Source organism: Protopterus annectens, chromosome 2.part1, assembly GCF_019279795.1.
Source record: "Protopterus annectens isolate FY-2018-M chromosome 2.part1, PAN1.0, whole genome shotgun sequence".
Lineage (NCBI taxonomy): Eukaryota > Metazoa > Chordata > Ceratodontiformes > Protopteridae > Protopterus > Protopterus annectens.
This window is the reverse complement of record NC_056729.1, coordinates 578,298,965-578,317,736: the sequence shown is the minus strand read 5'-3', so window position 1 is coordinate 578,317,736 and position 18,772 is coordinate 578,298,965. Positions and strand designations below refer to the sequence as shown.

The 18,772-nt window shown below is 45.1% G+C and overlaps 1 protein-coding gene across 2 annotated transcripts in view; it reads right to left on the bottom strand.

Moving 5' to 3' along the window:
• EPHX2 (epoxide hydrolase 2) overlaps nt 1-18,772 on the bottom strand; it is a 3,146,492-nt gene that overhangs the window by 109,673 nt on the left and 3,018,047 nt on the right. The gene's annotated exons all lie outside the window — the stretch shown is intronic.

Sequence of the window (18,772 nt, the reverse complement as noted above, 5' to 3'; positions counted from 1 at the left end):
GTGGTCCAGGGAGGCGTCCCAACAGGTAGCTGACTGTGACCCTCCCTTGCTCTGTCTGGAGGCGGCACGTCTGTCAACAGCTCATGTCAAGCAACTGCACACCCCTCATAAATGATGTGGAAACCTTCAAAGGCCCTAGGCCTGTTGAAAATATGGACCAGACTGCAGATACCTGTATAGAGGCATTCTGTGGACACATTCAGGAATGCATGGATCATGAAGCCACATATGAGCATGACCCAATTCTCCAAAGGCAGATGTCCTGGGCGGACACCAGCCATAAACACACTATACAATAGAAGGATGGCGCCACTACATGATACAACAACCTCCCAAAATGTGAAGGCACCACTGAGGAGTATTGGAAGACAACTACAGGCACCCATATGATTGTCTAAGGCCATCTTTGAGAGAGGATTCCACAAGCCACTGAGGATAATCACAAGGCTGCCTGTAGTTATGTTAGTAACCTGGGTGGTACTACCCAGATATGCTCAGAGGTAATACAATATGTCACACAAAATATAAAACACACAGACATTGCCATCATCCTAGTGGACAGGTTCAATGCTGCCTTCTCCCCACCACACCAAAGGGAACATATGTCTCGCATCACAGTGCTTCCCCTGACATCACAGATGCTCAGGTAAGAGATGCCCTTCCCAAAGCAGTAAACACTGCATCAATGGGACCAGACAGTGTCCCAGGCTGTGTCCTACATGAACCACAAGAAGAGCTACACCCAGACATAACACCACTGTTCAATCCCAGCCTTAATACATGATATGTGGCCAGAGAGTGGCATACAGCAACAGTGGTCCCTCAACATGCAGGTGGTGCCGTCACGGATCCTGGACACTACTGCCCCATATGTCTGACTAGCTTTGTCTGCAAAGCTATGGCAAGAATCATCAAGAACCTCACATATCTAGATATTGTGGACCTACAGACATGTCACCATACACAGTTTGGCTTTGTCAATGGCAAATCCTGCCTATCAAACCTGTTTGCTTTGTTTGAAACAGTCACCAAGGCCACTGTCAAGGGGTAGGAGATCCACACAGCCTACCTGGACCTTGCATAAGCCTTGGCTACAATACCCCACTTGTGCATTCTAGGGAAGCTCACCAGTGTACATATTAACCCCTATGTCACTATGGGTATTGCACAGTGGCTCAAGGGCAGAACACACATGGTAGAATTGCTGGAGCCATGTCAGCCTCCAACCTGGTACAAGTGGTGTCCCACAAGGCAAAGCCCTAGGGGCTGTCATGTTCATTATATATTTGTCATAGGTACAGGCCAACATGGAAGTACTGTGGCTCAGCAAGTCACAGGTGACTGCAGACTCAACACCATAATCAACTCAACAGCTAACACACGCATCCTCCAAAGGGACTCTTGCAAACACATGACTTGTGCCACAGCCATGGCCTCAACGTGAATGACAGAAAGAGTCTAGTCATCCCCTTTGTCAAACACTAAATGACCACAATGTACCACATATGTCTTAATCCAGTAAGTGCAGACCAAGGAATTATGGGCCTTGGAGTACACAGGTTGATAGCATTCTACCATTTGACAACAACATGGACAAAGTGGTTAGGTAAGCATGTGATATGGGCCACATCATCATGGGATCCACATGTAGGCCAGGGGAGGACATTGTGCCTCGTTACTCATCCCTCATCATGCCCATAATTGACTATGATGAACCTGTCGGCATGCACCTTACCAGACACCTGCAGCAACTGGGGCTAACACATATCTACCTCGACAAGGGGATCAAAGTGCTCAAACAGATGCCACATACTGACTGGTTAAAGTAGCAGCAGCTGTACTCAGTGACATACTGCCTCTTCATAGGCAATCTGTGCCTGACATAGAAGGCCAGGTCATACCCTCATGTAATGGCCATGCTGCATCCCAGAATATCCAGATCCCACCAGGATACACACTGGAAATACTTGAACTTCAGGAGTGATATACATAGGACATGGTGGAGGGCACATTCACAACTCAGAGGCACCCTTCATTCCTGATTATTATCCCAATAGAGGTTAGGTGGACTGACTCAGTGACTATCTTCAAGGCGATAGTAATGACTGGATGTGACATTGTAGGGTTACGCTGGGTATCACTTATGTGTCACTGTGAGAAAGAGGCACAGTATACTAACCTTGGAAAAGGGCATAGCAAGACACATTCACAATGCATGTTGAAAGGCACGCACATTCTGGCTAGGTGGATACATGCCCTGGGCAGATATCCCTGTGTGAACCTATGGACCTATATCTCTTTTTCACCATTGGCCCTATGTGCTGTCAATCACCAATGTAATCTCAATACTCGGTAGCATGTGCAAGGTCAGTTGTCAGTCACCTCTATGGCACAGTTGTGGAATATGTGTGTCATGTAGTAATGTCACAGCTGCCACATGTACACAGTCAACCCTATCCCCTACCCATTGATGTACACCACATGTATGAGATGGAAACACATGGCCAAACTGTAACAGCAACATACAAGTCAGTCTGATGCATGGACACATATGACTCAGTCATTGTCCATGCCACCACAACTGATGTGGCATGTCGCTCACTGGGATACGTGATAGGGAACATGGAAGGGATCACTGAGCAAGTGACACAGGCTGGTAGACCCTGACCTTGGTTGGCATCAGGCCCTCACCAGGGATTCCGACAAATTACTGAATGCTGATGAATAAGTGTATCTACAACACCATAGCTGCATGGTTCTTAGCATGCAGTCACTGCATTGCTATGGAATACTGTCTTACCACTCCCACAAAGGTGAGAACATGCAGCTCCTGTACATTAACAACATGTAGACTTTATGCCCCAGACCAGGTGTGCATCCCTCACTACTAGGCTGATAGCATCTACATCTCACACTGTATATACACATCCCATATGCAGCATCTGCACAGAAGACCACGGTCATAATGTTACCCTGTGCATATACCATGTATTCACATGTGGCAGGCATCACACATGGTAAATATTGAAAGTCTCAGGTACATATGTGTATTTGGCACACACATACATCATGTGTTCATTGCCATAACCGGTGTAATCAATGTCATGCATTATTGTGAGGGACAACCCACACACATGGGCATTCTGTGTGTGCACAACACACATGGCATGTCTGTAATCAAAAGCCATACATAATTGTGATATCGTTTAGAAATGGGTATGTGCATCCTGTAGTGTGTTTTCCCAGTTACCAAAAGGGATGTTTCTTTCATACATACTTACCCCCCTTCACACACACTTGCCACCTGCTGGATTCAAACCCCTACCTAACTATGTTATGACACTAGAGACGGATGCATTAGCACAGCACGCTATTCGCATTACTGGGGAATGTCCTTTCCCCTGATATACTTGTAGGGTGCTGACATCATCAGAGTTTAGAAAGTGGAATGATCATCCTGTGGTGTGTTTTCCCATTTGCCAAAGGGATGTTTTTCATACACACTTACCCCCTTCACACACACTTGCCACCTGCTGGATTCAAACCCCTACCTAACTATGTTATGACACTAGAGACGGACGCATTAGCACAGCACGCTATTCGCATTACTGGGAATGTTCTTTCCCTGATATACTTGTAGGGTGCTGACATCATCAGAGTTTAGAAAGTGGAATGATCATCCTGTGGTGTGTTTTCCCAGTTGCCAAAAGGGATGTTTCTTTCATACACACTTACCCCCCTTCACACACACTTGCCACCTGCTGGATTCAAACCCTACCTAAGTATGTTATGACACTAGAGACGGACGCATTAGCACAGCACGCTATTTGCATTACTGGGGAATGTCCTTTCCCCTGATATACTTGTAGGGTGCTGACATCATCAGAGTTTAGAAAGTGGAATGATCATCCTGTGGTGTGTTTTCCCAGTTGCCAAAAGGGATGTTTCTTTCATACACCCTTACCCCCTTCACACACACTTGCCACCTGGTGGATTCAAACCCCTACCTAACTATGTTATGATACTAGAGACGGACGCGTGCTTGCAGTAGCTATTCGGATTACTGAGAGAATCCTTTCCTCCAATATACTTATAGGGTGCTGACATCATCAGAGTCTAGAAAGTGGAATGATCATCCTGTGGTGTGTTTTCCCAGTTGCCAAAAGGGATGTTTCTTTCATACACACTTACACACACACTTACCCCCCTTCACACACACTTGCCACCTGCTGGATTCAAACCCCTACCTAACTATGTTATGACACTAGAGACGGATGCATTAGCACGGCGCGCTATTCGGAATACTGAGAGAATCCTTTCCTCCAGTATACTTATAGGGTGCTGACATCATCAGAGTCTAGAAAGTGGAATGATCATCCTGTGGTGTGTTTTCCCAGTTGCCAAAAGGGATGTGCTTCTCATACACACTTATACAGACACTTACCCCCATTCACACACACACATGCCACTTGCTGGATTCAAACCCCTACCTAACTATGTTATGACACTAGAGACAGACACATTAGCAGAGCGCGCTATTCGGATTACTGGGAGGTAGCATTTCTACTGATCTACTTATAGGGTGCTGACATCTTCATTGTTTGGAATGGGGAATGTGCATCCTGTGGTGTGTTTTCACAGTTGTTAAGAGGAACATTTGAACTAAGTGTGTGAGCATGCCCACTTCAGCCTTCCCATGGCATGTTGTGTGAATGATGTCTCATTTATCAAAGTGTGTGAGCATGCCCAGTGTGAGCTTTCCATATGTTGAACTATGCAGCCCATCACAGTTGTGGATGAGTGTGAACTCCAACAAATAACTCCTGTTTAAGGTTGTGTGTTCTGTGACATGTTGTGTAGTTACTGTCCAGATGCTTCCTGTGAACACAACAGGGATTATACTGTGCCTGCAGCTTTTGCATGGGATACTTTGCATACAATTGTTAACATCCATTCATACTGACCTAGCACTGTTGTACTGTATAGTGTAGTGGTTCAGTACTTTCACTGTGGTGGACATTATCCTGGGCTTTAGTCCTATCACTGATTTACATTTCCATACTGTGCACAACAGCCTCTTTAGGGTCCAGTTGTGCATGTCTGCACAAAGGCAGTGCCTCTATGGACTCTGGTAATTACTGCCCCATAAGCTTAACAAGTGTAGTCTGCAAAGCTATGGAGAGGATCATAATGGAGCTCATGAAGAAAGATATGGAGGACATGCAGACATTGTACCTGTCCCAGTTTGTGTTGATCAAGGGCAAGTCATGCCTTTTGTACTTGGTTGACATTATCAAAACAGTAACTAAGGCCATTGATGAGGGAAAGGCAGTCCATAGAGCCTACCTTGCCCTTGAAAACCCTTTCAACACAATACCCCACTCAGGTATTGTAGGAAACCCTACCAACAGAAATGTACACCCATATGTCACAAGATCAGGTTTCAAACTGTCTTACGGACAGGACCCACAGGGTTAGAGTTGCTGGCACTATGTCAGACACCATGCCAGTCACATGTGGTCTCACACAGGGCTCAGTCCTTGGCCCCTATTGTTTGTTATCTACTTCTCAGAAGTACAGTCCAACATGGGAGGACTTTGGCTGACAAAGTTTGCAGATGACTGCACACTGGGTGCCATAGTGGACAGTGCATCAGACACGGATATCCTTCAGAAGGGGCTCACAGACACTGATAGCTGGTGCCAGAGCCATGGCCTGAAGTCAACTTGCAAAACATGTGTAGTCATACCCTTCAGGAAAGCAAGGTAACCCCAAGCTACCATATAGGTGGCAATCCTCTAAGCACAGGGAAGGTTATCATGGACCTGGGGACCCAGGTTGACAGTCACTGTTCTGATGACACTCACATTGCTAAAGTGGCTAGTAGGACCTTCTACATTGTCCACATGATCAGGAAGGGATCCACATCCAGATCTAGTGGGTCATTGTTCCCCTGTACTCTTCACTTATCGGACCGGTGATCTGGTACACTGCCTTATCTGGATGCATCTCACCTGACATCTGCAGCAAGTGTGGAGACCCTGAATGTCCCCCAACAAAAGGATAAAGGGTCTCCAACATCTGTCATATGCTGCCAGATTGAAAACACTACAGCTCTATTCAGTCACATACTGTCTGCTTAGTGGTGACATGTGCATGACATGCAAGCATGTCCAACCTGGGATTAATGGACATGCTCCACCTCAAAATCTTCAGATCCACCTGAACCACTAGTGCAAGTGACTTCCACCGTAGCAGGGATGTACATTGGACATGTTGGAGGGTGGATTTATCACTCTGAGACTCCTATGCTGTGGAATACAATCACGGTCCATGTGAGTCACAGCACCTTGCTGGCTCTGTTCAAGAGGTATCCTGACCTGTGGATGGGAAATCATAGGTTTACCCGGGGATCGTCACTGTGTCACTGCTGGAGACAGGCACGTCAAACTAATGGGCACAGTACTGTTTCCATATAAGGGGTGGCGTACGCAACCAGACTCTGGACTAGGCTTAGAACTGCCTTGGGGCAGATAGCCTAGTATGAACCTATGAACCTATCTGACCATGTTGCATTATGTTCAGATGTGAACTACTTACAACGGCCTCAACCAACTGCAGTAGTGTATTCCACAACATGGGTGTACATTGGCAAACACTACCGATGTGCCCAAGGCCATTTATAATGGTTATTGGATAGTGTGTTTGTCCATCAACACATCATAAGTGCAGTTTGGCATGACATATGTCTTGTTTTGTATACTGTGCCTCTGTCTACCTGTGACACAACATTGATACCCAGGGTATACCTACCATCTCCCATCCACTCGTTAGGATCCCTGTTGAGTAGAATAAATGAGTGACTCTATGGATAACCTGTACTGGTAGTTTACTCATGCGTGGTGGTGGCTTCTGTGTTATGGATAATGCAGTACAGCTTGTCCTATGTATGTCAGTGCTGGGGTTCAGGTCCCTCATGTGCATATCTCCTGCCATTCACATTGTACAAGGTGCGGCATGTGCATTGCTGACAGCTTGGACATGGCTTTCTACATCAGCCACAGCTTGTGTCTGGGTGGCCACCATGGCAGTGTGTGGAACTGCATTCTGTTTAATCAGGCGACACATTACATGTGTTCCAGCTCTTTGATACTCCTGGTGAGGTACTGTTGTGGACTTTACAGTTGCTGAATGTATCTGCTGAGGTACACCACACAGGCGCTGTTGTGGTCATTTGTAATGCTGCTGAAAGATAACTGCAAAACCACAATGACCTCCCCTTAGCTAGATGTCATAACCCTCATGATTAGGTTGGTATATGGATTGTTGCTGTTAACCCTACAGCCACATTTTTGTCCAATGCAGGATATCTATCACCTTGTGTCCCCATTCTGGCATTACATGTTAGGTATGTCATGGGTGCGACACCTATGTGGGAATTGGTGGTCACTTACTGGATTATCCACAGAGGCTGACTATACTGTTTTCACCATTTAACATGCTGACATGGCTATGGCACCAGCTGTCTGTTTCTATGTGGCCCTTTTATGGGATGCTTGTGTCAGCTGGTGTATCAGATATGTCAGGCGGCTTGTTGTCCTCTACAAACATGTTCCAGAACAGTCCTTACTTGTTGGCCTGTACCTATGGGGCATATATACCAGATGGTGAAGGTCCCAGGACCAAGCTTTGTGGGATGCCTGTTATATGTGGTTTGTAGTCTGACATGGCTGCTGCATGTCTGACCATGTCAGTTCTGTCGTTGGTCTGGTTTGCAACCCCTCCCATGACATTGGGGTGTATATATCAGCTGGTGAGCAAATCTATACGGAACACATAGGGTATTGAACAGAAGGCTTTGCAAGGTCCGGCTACACTGTGTGGACCACATTGCCCTCATCACTGACTTCAAGTACTGTTTCAACTGAGTCACACATGTTTAGGGGTGGGGTCTGCACTTTGTAAACCCACACTGGGTAGGGTCAGGTGTCAATAGATCCACAATATCATTATGTCTGTGGTACATGCTGGTCCTTTCCATAGCTGTGCAGACCAAACCTCTCATGATTCTGTGGTGGTTGTTTTACCTATCCATTCAGGAGACACCTTTGTTGAGAACACCCACTGTTGTTGTACACTGCTCTTTGGAGTGCGTACCCTGTGGTAAGGGTGACATAATGTCAGGGAGGCGGCAGTCTGCTGGGAAGGTATTTGGCATTGGGGGGGGGGGGGGTTGCACTGCACATGTCAGGATGTATGTTGGCCATACCTGTGTGTGTATGGTATGTTGTTTGTAATATCGGTGTGATCCGGAGCATATCTAGGAATCAACAACATGCTTACTACCATCATTTGCAACAGCCTTGGGGTTATCTGTAGTGTCCTGTACAATCTGTATCATAATGGGTTCATACTAGGCTACCCCCCTAGGGCATCTGTAAGCCTGCATGTCCATTTTGTTTGATGGATTCTGGGGAATTGTTTACACCTGTGTCAGTGCTAGTATGATACCAGGGGTATAGTGACAAACAGCTCAGAAGCTGACTTCACACTTCTTCGGACTGAGATGGTATCCATTAAGCCCACTGGGCCAGTGGAAACCACAACACACAATGGTGACTCCTGCACAGACACTTTCTCACGGACATCTCCGAGTAAGCATGGACCATGCAATCACAAATGAGAATGACACCTTCACCACCAAGGGAAAGTGGCCTGTCTGGTGGACCCCAGCCATAAACAAACTGTATAACAGATGAAGGATACTAATGCAAGACAGAGCTACATCTCCAGAATGTAAGGCAGCTGTGATCAGCAGTAGTAGAAAGCTACATTCTCACATAAAGACACCCAAGTTCAACTTGGGGACATAAATCACCACAGGCGATGAAGGTAACCACACTGCTTTCTTCAGTTATGTCTGGCCTGGGTGGGAACCCTCATATATGCTCAGATTTGGTACACAACAACTTATATCCCAGGGACCTGACAGATATTACTGACACCCTGGCAGACCAGTTCAGTGCAATGTACCCCTCCCTCACCCCGACACATGATAGTTATCACAGCTGTATGTAACCTCACTGTCATCCTGGATGTCCATGTGAGAGCCGCAGTCAGCAAAGGCAGTACACAGCATCAATGGGACCTGATGGTATCCCCAGTTGCATGCTATGTGAACTACAGATGGAGATAAACCTGTATATGCAGATCCTATTTAACCTTAGCCTTGCTACAGGATCTGTACCTGAACACTGGCGTCACGGCAACAGTGGTCCCACTCCACAAAGGAGATGCCTCCACAGACCCTGGCAGCTACCACCACACAAGCTTAAACAGCCTTGTCTGCAAAGCTTTGTGAAGGGTCATTATGGAGCTTCCACACAGAGACATTGGTGTCCTACAGACCCTTGATCACACCCAATTCAGCTTTGTACAGTGCAGATCCTGCGTTTTGCACCAAGTTGACTACTTTGAAACTGTCAGTAGAGCCGTTGATGAGGGCTACACAGTCCACACAACCTACCTGCGCTTGGCTAAGGCCTTTGACACAATACCCCACTCAGGCATCATAGACAAGCTCAACAGCTGAAATATAACACCATATGTCACAGCATAGGTTGCAAAATGGCTCAGAAACAGAACCCATAATGTCAACATTGCAGGTGCCTTGTCAGGTTGAAGCCAGTCACAAGTGGTGTCCCACAAGGTTGTGTCCTGGGACCTCTCTTATTTGGTATTTACTTTTCAGATGTGAAAGCAAACATAGGAGGGTTGTGGCCGACAAAGTTTACAGATGACTGCAACCTGGGCACCATAGTGAATACATCAGCCAGCACACACATCCTACAGACTGCCGTCACACTGACAGATAGCTGGTGCTGGACTCATGGCCTAAAACTGACTGCGACTGATGTGTAGCCATCCCTTTTGGGAGGAACACAGTACCCACAGATCTGTACATAGACAGCAACCCAATGAGTACAGGAAACAAATCAGACAGCTGGGGACACATGTAGATAGTGACATCTCATTTGACACCCATGTTGCCAAAGTTGTTTGACAGACTTTCTATCTTGGCCACCTTATCATGGAGGGTATTCCATCCAGACCATAGGAGGTCATTGTACCACTATACTTCTCCTTATCAGGCCCATGCTTGAATACAACGCCCCATTTGGTATGTACCTCAACCAGCACTTGCAGCAGCTGGAGAGACCCCACAAGTACCTTACCATGAAGATCAGGGATCTACAACACATGTCATATACTTCCAGAATAACTAAACACAAGCTTTTTCAGTGTCATACCACATGCATTACAGGTGACCTATGCCTGACATACAAGACCATGTCCGATCAGGATTTGGTAGACATGCTCCACTGCAAGCAATCCACATCCACCAGAAACATGGGAGCTAAAGATTTGAACCTCAGCACATACATGTATAGGACATGCTGAAGGGACAGGGTCATAACTCAGAGGCATCTCAAACTCTAGCAGAGTATCCCAGTTCATGTTAGACAGAGTACCTCACTGACTCTCTTCAAGAGACATCTGGACAGCTGCATGTGGACAGGGGCATAGACTGGACAGAGGCATAGTCACATTATTCAATTATGTAAGGTGGTCATAATGTGTCACTACTAAGTCAGAGGCACAATATTTCGTATCTATGCAGTACACATATTACCACTATGAGGGGTGGCAATAGCAATATTCATCAAGGACACCCTCACCTCATGGTTGGTGGCAACACACGATGCATTGGACACCATCCGGTGCAATTAACCATAGGCAAGACTGCTCTGAAGTTTGTAGCATGTTACAGGCCATCCTCTGAAACTCAGGTACCTCACAGAGCTTTCATGAAAACAGTGGTGGGGATACATGTACCTGCAAACACCATCACACTGGGTGATCCCAACTATCCAAATATAGACTGGGATCAGTACTACAGCCACAACACTCTAGCCCACAGGTTCCTAGAGTTCATACACTCACATGCCATGGAAGAACTAGTCACCATCCCCACAAGAGGAGACAACATAGTAGATGTCATCATCACAAACATGGGCTCACAATGTTCAACACCAGAGGTATACCCATCATTGGTGAGATCAGATCATGACCTACTCTCAGTGGAAGTCCACATCCCACCCCACCCCAGATAGAAAAGACCACAGTGCAGAACCTCTCAGAAGCCGACTACACACTTCTAATGACTGTTGTGGTCTCTTTCAAAGCCCCCAAGCCAGCAGACACCATTACCCAAGCCACTGTATCACTTACAACTGCCTTCTACCAGCACCTTCAAGACTGCATGGATGAGGCAATCCCAAACAAAACACAGACTCGTTGTACCAGAGGCAAGCGTCCAGTGTGGTGGACCTCAGCCATAAACAAGCACTACAACACAAGGAAGGAGGTACTACAAGATAGGCGATATCCGTGGAAGGGTAGACACCCTGCTCAATATAGGTGAAACACTGAGTTCCCCATGAAATCATCCAAGGCGAATATTGGGAGTAAACCCACTAAGGGCTCACGGGACAAAATGAGGCCTTTTATACATCGTTACACACCTGGGAGGAAACTCCCAGATATGCTCAGAATAGGCTCAGAATGCTGTAAATATCACTGAACCTACAGACATTGCCAACATACTGGCTGACAGGTTCAGTGCAGATTTCTCCACCCACCCCTCCACCACAACTGGAGAGATATGTATGAAAGAGGATTGTAGCCCCCCAAACATCTCAAATGCTCAGGTGGGAACTGCTCTATCCAAGGGAAAGGGCGCAGCATCCATGGGACCAGATGGTGTCCCTGGTTTTGTGCTCCATGAACTCACTCAAGAATTAAACCCGCAGTCAGGGCAGCTGTATGATCTTAGCCTCAACTCAGGATATGTTCCCAAGGAGTGGCATATGTCAATGGTGGACCCACTTCACATGGGGTGCCTCCACCGACCACGGAAACTACCATCCCATCAGCTTGACAAGCAGGGTCTGCTAAGCTATGGAGAAGATCATAATGGAAGTCATAGATGAGGACATAGGGGACTTGCAGACATTAGATCCAACCCAGTTAGGCTTTGTTGAGGGCAGATCATGCCTTTTAAACTTGGTTGACTGTTTCATAACAGACACCAAGGCCATTGACAAGGGCAAGGCAGTCCACACAGCCTACCTTGACCTGGCAAAGGCTTTCAACACAATACCCCACTTGGGTATCATTGAAAACATCACCAGCTTAAATGTGAACCCATACATCACAAGATGGGTTGCAAACCTACGTGACAGAACAGACAGGTTCAGAATTGCTGGTGCCATGTCACACTCCACAACTGTCACAAGTGGTGTCCCACAGGGCTCAGTCCTGGGCCCACTATTGCTCAGCATCTACTTTTCAGAAGTACAAGCAAACACAGCAGGATTATGGCTGACAAAGTTTGAAGATGACTGCAGACTGGGAACCATAGTTGGACACCCATCTGACACAGACATCCTTCAGAAGGGTGTCATAGTCACGGATAACTGGTGCCAGAGCCATGGCCTTACATTACACACTAAACAATGCATAGCCATACCCTTTGGGAAGAACAAGGTTACCACTAGTTCCCATGTAGGTGGCAATCCTCTAAGCACACAGGAGGTTATCAGGGACCTGGGCACCCAGGTTGAGAGTAACCTTTTGTTTGACACTCACGTTGCCAGGGTAGTTAGGTTGAACTTCTACATTGCCCACCTCATCATGCAGGGATTCACATCTAGATCCAGTGAGGTCATTGTTCCCCTGTACTCTTCACTCATCGGACCATTGATTGAGTGCAATGCCCCATTCAGCATGTATATGACCCGACACCTATGGCAATTGGATGGGCCCACAAATTCCTCGACAGGAGGAGAAAGGGTCTCAAACATATTTCTTATGCTGCCCGACTGGAGGAATTCCAGCTTGATTCCGTGACTTACCGTCTGCTCAGAGGTGACCTGTGCCTGACATCCAAGGCCATGTCCAAACCTGAGTTAATGTACACGCTTCACCTCAAGACCTCTACATCCATCAGAACTACAGTGGCAGGAGATTTAAACCTCAACACAGATATTAATAGGATGTGCTGGAGGGACAGATTCTTCAACCAGAGAGTCCCTATGCTGTGGAACAACATCCTGGTACATGTGAGGCTGAGTACCTCACTGGCTTTGTTCAAGTGAGATCTTAATCAATGGATGGGAGATTGCAGGTATGCCCCAGGGATAACCTCAGTATCACTGCTTGTCAGAGGCACAGCAATATAATGGGCAAATTATCCGTCAGAGTGAAGGTGCGGCAGACTCCACGGAACTCTGGTCTAGGCTTATAAATGCCCTAGGGCAGATAGCCTACTATGAACCTGTGAACCTGTGAACATAGGCCTGGGGCAGTTGCTGCTATTAGGACAGTGGTCTGCAGCAAGCTATATAGTAGTAGTCAGTTTTAGCCATTGGTGTTTGACCATGGCTAATGCATGTTGCTTCTTGTTGTGGTAACAACAGGGGTGTGTGGTTATCCATGCCATTTATTGGTAGTCACCCTCATTTTGTATCTTGTTCCATGTTTTTGCACATGTACATCACTGTATGAGGTGTGACCCTGGTAGTGTCAGGGTGCTGATGTGCGCTTTGACCCTGTTTTCTATTACAGCACTGATATGTGCATTCCCTATACTGTGTGCATTTACACTGCACACATCTTGCTGTTTATACCTTTGCCATTGGGTAGCATTACATCTAGGTTCCTATCCCTTGTGATAGCTATGAGGTGGGTTTGTGTTTTTGTGGTTTATGATTGGTGAGGGTGGATGTTAGTCATGGTCCTCAGGTGTGCATATGATACATGGTATTACATTACTTAACACATGGCATTCATGCCTCGGGTGGTGCTGCAGGGCTGCCTCTGTCGGATGCACATACTACACTCCCTGTACATTTGGAAGCAGGTTGTGTCATGTTAGGCATCCCTGTTACTGTATGAGTGAGTCAGAGTGGGTATCGGTCCCAGTGTTCCTACTGACCAAGCATATGTGCTATCGTTGCCTCTTTGCCAAGGCCAGGGCATACTGGGCACGGCTCCATCAGCCTACAGGGACAAGGTCAGGTTGTCCCCACACCAAGACACCACCTGCCTGTGGTGGCCTTGGCAAAGGTGGGGGGATGTTTGGCCCAGCCCTGTGCTGGTCCTGCTGCAGCTGTTTCCGCAGGATCATATTATGTAGCATAGCACATATCATGATCATTTGGGTACATGTAGTTGGTGTGTACTGCAAAGCTCCACCAGACATGTCCAGACACCGGAACCGTGACTTGAGCAGCCCAAACACACGCTCTATGATATTACGTGTTTGTCGGTGTGCCTCATTATGGCGTTCCTGTTCGGGTGTGTGTGCATTTCTGATGGGTGTCATCAGCCACGGCTCAAGTGCATAACCAGCATCCCCCACTAGGTGTCCGTGTGGGAAGTCCCCATTGGCAAATGATTGGTACAGCTGCGTCAGATGCCAGATGTGGGAATCGTGGTAGCTACCAGGGCAGCCAGCACACACATTCATTATTATGCCCTGGGCATCACACCACGACCTGGCAGTTGATGGAGGGGTATCCCTTGCGGTTAATGTAGACTCTACCCCGCTCACCGGCTGGTGCCTTGATGCGTATGTGCGTGCAGTCTATTGCACCCAGCACCTCAGGGTATCCCGCTATTTGCTGGAAGACAGGCATATTGCTGGACACAACCTCACGGTCACTAGGGACATATATATGATCACTGACATGTGGTGACATGGCATCCAGGAACTGGTGCAGTACCCTGGAGGCTGATGCCTGTGATATCCCCATCATATCGCCAGTTGGTCTCTGAAAGGTACCTGTTGCTAGTATTCTTAGGCCAACACATACCTTGGTTTCCACTGGGATGGGTTCCCCTCTGTTGGTTCTGTGTGTGAGGCGTGGCCTGCACAGCTCAACTATCTGCTGCAGGAGCTCTCTGTCCACTCTATAGCGCTCTACTATCTCCAGCTCATGTAACCCATGGTAGGTGACCCTAGGCCTGTATACTCTTCTCCTTCTCCTCACTCTGGGTTGTCTGTCAGCATCTGCATTATCACCACCCTCGGCAATTCGCCTATGTCTGATTATAACAGCTATGGCAGCCCCTAGCATTTCTGCTCTGAGTTCAGCTTTTTCAGGTTTCAACTCTGATAGCTTAGTTTCTGGCAGTATCTCTTGTGAGAAACAGCCTGCACTGCTCTTTGTTGTGTTTTAAGTGCTGGGTTGGGCTTCTAGTCTGCCTGTGTAATTGCCTGCTTCTAATTGTTTCCACCAATTAACTTTAGTAGTATCTTCTGGCAGTTTCCCTGTATTTTGGTTGTTTCCTATTTCCTCTCTGTTTCCTGAGGGGGAGCAATGTGCACACCGGCTTAAACACGCTCACAGTGACTTAAACGCGTGTACACATCCCTACACGGTGTTACACGCACACATCCTTACACGGTGTTAGCTAGGCAGATTCATGCTAAAGCGCGCACACACCGCCTTACACACGCAGCGCCCGCGCAAACCCTTGTAAACAGTTTGCAACACGCTCCCACAAGCAGACCGTGCCTCACACACGCACGCAGCCACGATGCACGTATATCAAGAAACTTAGAGTGTAGGGATAGCGTATGCCCTCAATTTCTTGACATTTCCAGTGTTCTGTTGGGACACACCTCCCTCCCTGATGTCTGTCTGTCATCTCTTACCTTACATTGCCCTCCAATCTGGTACATTTCTTTCTATCCTTCCCCCCCATGATGTCACCTACCTCTTACTCTGTTCCTCCCCCTTCTCTAACTCTTACACGACTCAGAAAGTGCTCATTACTTATGTGGCAGTGTGATTCAGTATTGTAAGCCTCATTTACATAGGATTGCCTAGTAATGCTTAGTTACATATCTTACACGGAGCTTCCCCCCCTTGACAACCACTAAACGGAGGCCATATTGTTTTTGCTCTGCAAGTCCCTCCATTGACATTTCATGTAATATATAAATCCCACAATTGTGGGCTTATAAGCTTCGGTTTTCAGTTTTAGGTAGCGCACCCCGTTTGCGCGGGTGTGCGCTACAGTTAAACACATAAATCCCGTGAAAAAAAAAAAGTTATATAACTTTTTTTTGCAACACTTTTTCATGCCAATGGCCACATATTTGGCCATTGGCATGCTTAATGTAACAAATGCACCCTTTATTTGGAGCTGTCATAGCTCCGTTTTTAATTTTGCAGAAATGTACTCAGTTGTCAGCTGAGTACATTTCTGCAGCTAACACGTCCGTTACACGGACTGGTTTGGGCTTCGTGGATCGCTCACATACCTCATTTGCATATCTTGGAGCTGCAAATGAGGTATTGAGTATTTTCCACCACTCCGTGTAAGAGACGTGTTAGCTGTCTCTTACACGGAGATTTGGGCTGTTGCTGAATCAGGAGGCTTACACGGAGGCTTACACTACTCTTAAACTCCGTGTAAGCCTTCCTGAATCTGGCCCTTTGTTTTTAATTTGTTCAGATTTGGTAGTAAGATATAATTATAATGAATGATATAATTTTGAATCCTTACAAAAGCATATTTATAATGAAGACTTGCAGACTGAAAGTTCCACACACATGTGGCTCCATTTCATTGTTTCATTATAAACCTATTAATGTTACTTGTTCAAGAAATGATGCATATATATTTTAATTAACTTCTGTAATATTATCTACATATAAAAAAGTATATCTGTAGTACTGAAATGGATCGAGTAAGGGATATGTTATGTATACTACAGCATGCAGTTCCTAAAACCTATTTATTTTTGTAATGCAATTTCCTAGAAATGCAATTAATTTACAAAAATAACATATTCATTTTGGTTTATCATTAATTACATATTTTCTTATGTGACATTTTTTTTTCAGAATGCCTAACTAGGTAAATCTTTTTTTCTTTTTTTGCTTAATCTTTTCATTTTAGGAGTTTCTTTTGAAGTAGATAAAAGGTACACTGCCTCAGAAACATACACTGTCTGGGGTTGAAGGGGATAAAGAAGTGATGGGAGCCTACATTCCTGATGTTGATGAGCTATTCCTAAAATCCCAGATCTACCACAAAATACAAAATAATGATCATTTATATGTACAGTCATTTCTGCTGGACAATGCACTATTTATAGTTGAAATTAATATGTTTTAGTTTGATAGATATTTGAATATGGTGAGCATTTCTTCTGTAAATGAAACTATTTAAATAAATACTTACAACCAGACAATGCACCCAGATTGTACATTAGATTAGCATTTGACAACACTGTGCAGTGCAGAAAAGCATTTCCATTATTTGTTTTTATCAAGGCAAATTTCTGTATTTGTTTTTATCAAGGAAAATGCAAGAGGTGCAACACTTGCCTTTGGTGCAGAAGTCTAAGGGTTCTATTCCAAAAAGAGTTGGAATGATTTCTGACACCGCAGTGCAGCATAAGTGGGATGTTGCAGTCTTGAGAGTGTCCTCTTTCAGAAGCAATATTAAACAGAGGCCTCATCTACTTGAGTTGGTGGTAGCTCAGGTGGATGTTAGAGATCCCATGGCACCTACTGAAAAGACTGGGTGGAACTTTCCTGATACCCTGGCCAGATTTCTCCTATTAGTATAAATACTACCTCTGGTCTCCCTGAAAAGAGTCTGTTCAACTAGTGGAAGTAATCTAGCCAGTAAAGGATAAAGAAAAAAAAACAAAATAAAAAAGTCTGTTTTCAGGGGAGGCCTATGAGCCCTGTTTGGTTAAGCTGCTGCTGAGTCACAGTCTGATACTGAAAGAAACCAACCCAGAACTATAGGATGAATCATGCTTACAGCTCATAAGCCTAAATGCCTAAAGCTAGCAAGTCAGATCAGACAAAAACATTTGTGATGCAAAAACAGATAGCTAGGGAAAGACAGGGGGTATGACGATACGTGTCTATCACAACTGAAATGTTTTTGTTAAAGAAACGCTACAAAGAGGCTGATTTATTATTTTTTGTTCTAAATAAAAAAAAATATCATGAATGGCCCACTGTATGTGAATAACATGCAATGTTTTAAAGATGTCATTACTTTTAGCCTGTGTGTGTGTGTGTGTGTGTGTGTTTGTTTATATACACACATATATATTTATATATATATATATATCCATATATATATATATATATATATATATGTATATATATATATATATATATATATATATATATGTATTTATGTATATATATATATATATATATATATATATATATATATATATATATATGTATATGCGTGTGTGTGTGTGTGTGTGTGTGTGTGTACCTGTATGTGTATGTATATACACATATATATATATATATATATATATATATATATATATATATATATATATATATATACAGTAGTTGATAACCTGGTACCTTAAGGGCAATACAAAATCCCAAATTTAGCACAGGGGGATACAAGGATGAGTCTAAATAAAGAAATCTGAAACATCAGGACCATTAACAGATATAGAATTGGCTACATTTAATAACAGTGACTTTTGTGTAGAGTTGTACACTCATATTCAGATATTAATAGATGACAAAGAAAACTGGGTTCACATACCAGGTAAATTCTAAATGACAAACAAAAAAGGCCAGCACCAAAGTAGTAAAAAACATATATGTATTTTTATTGTGGCTACACCAAAAACACCACACTA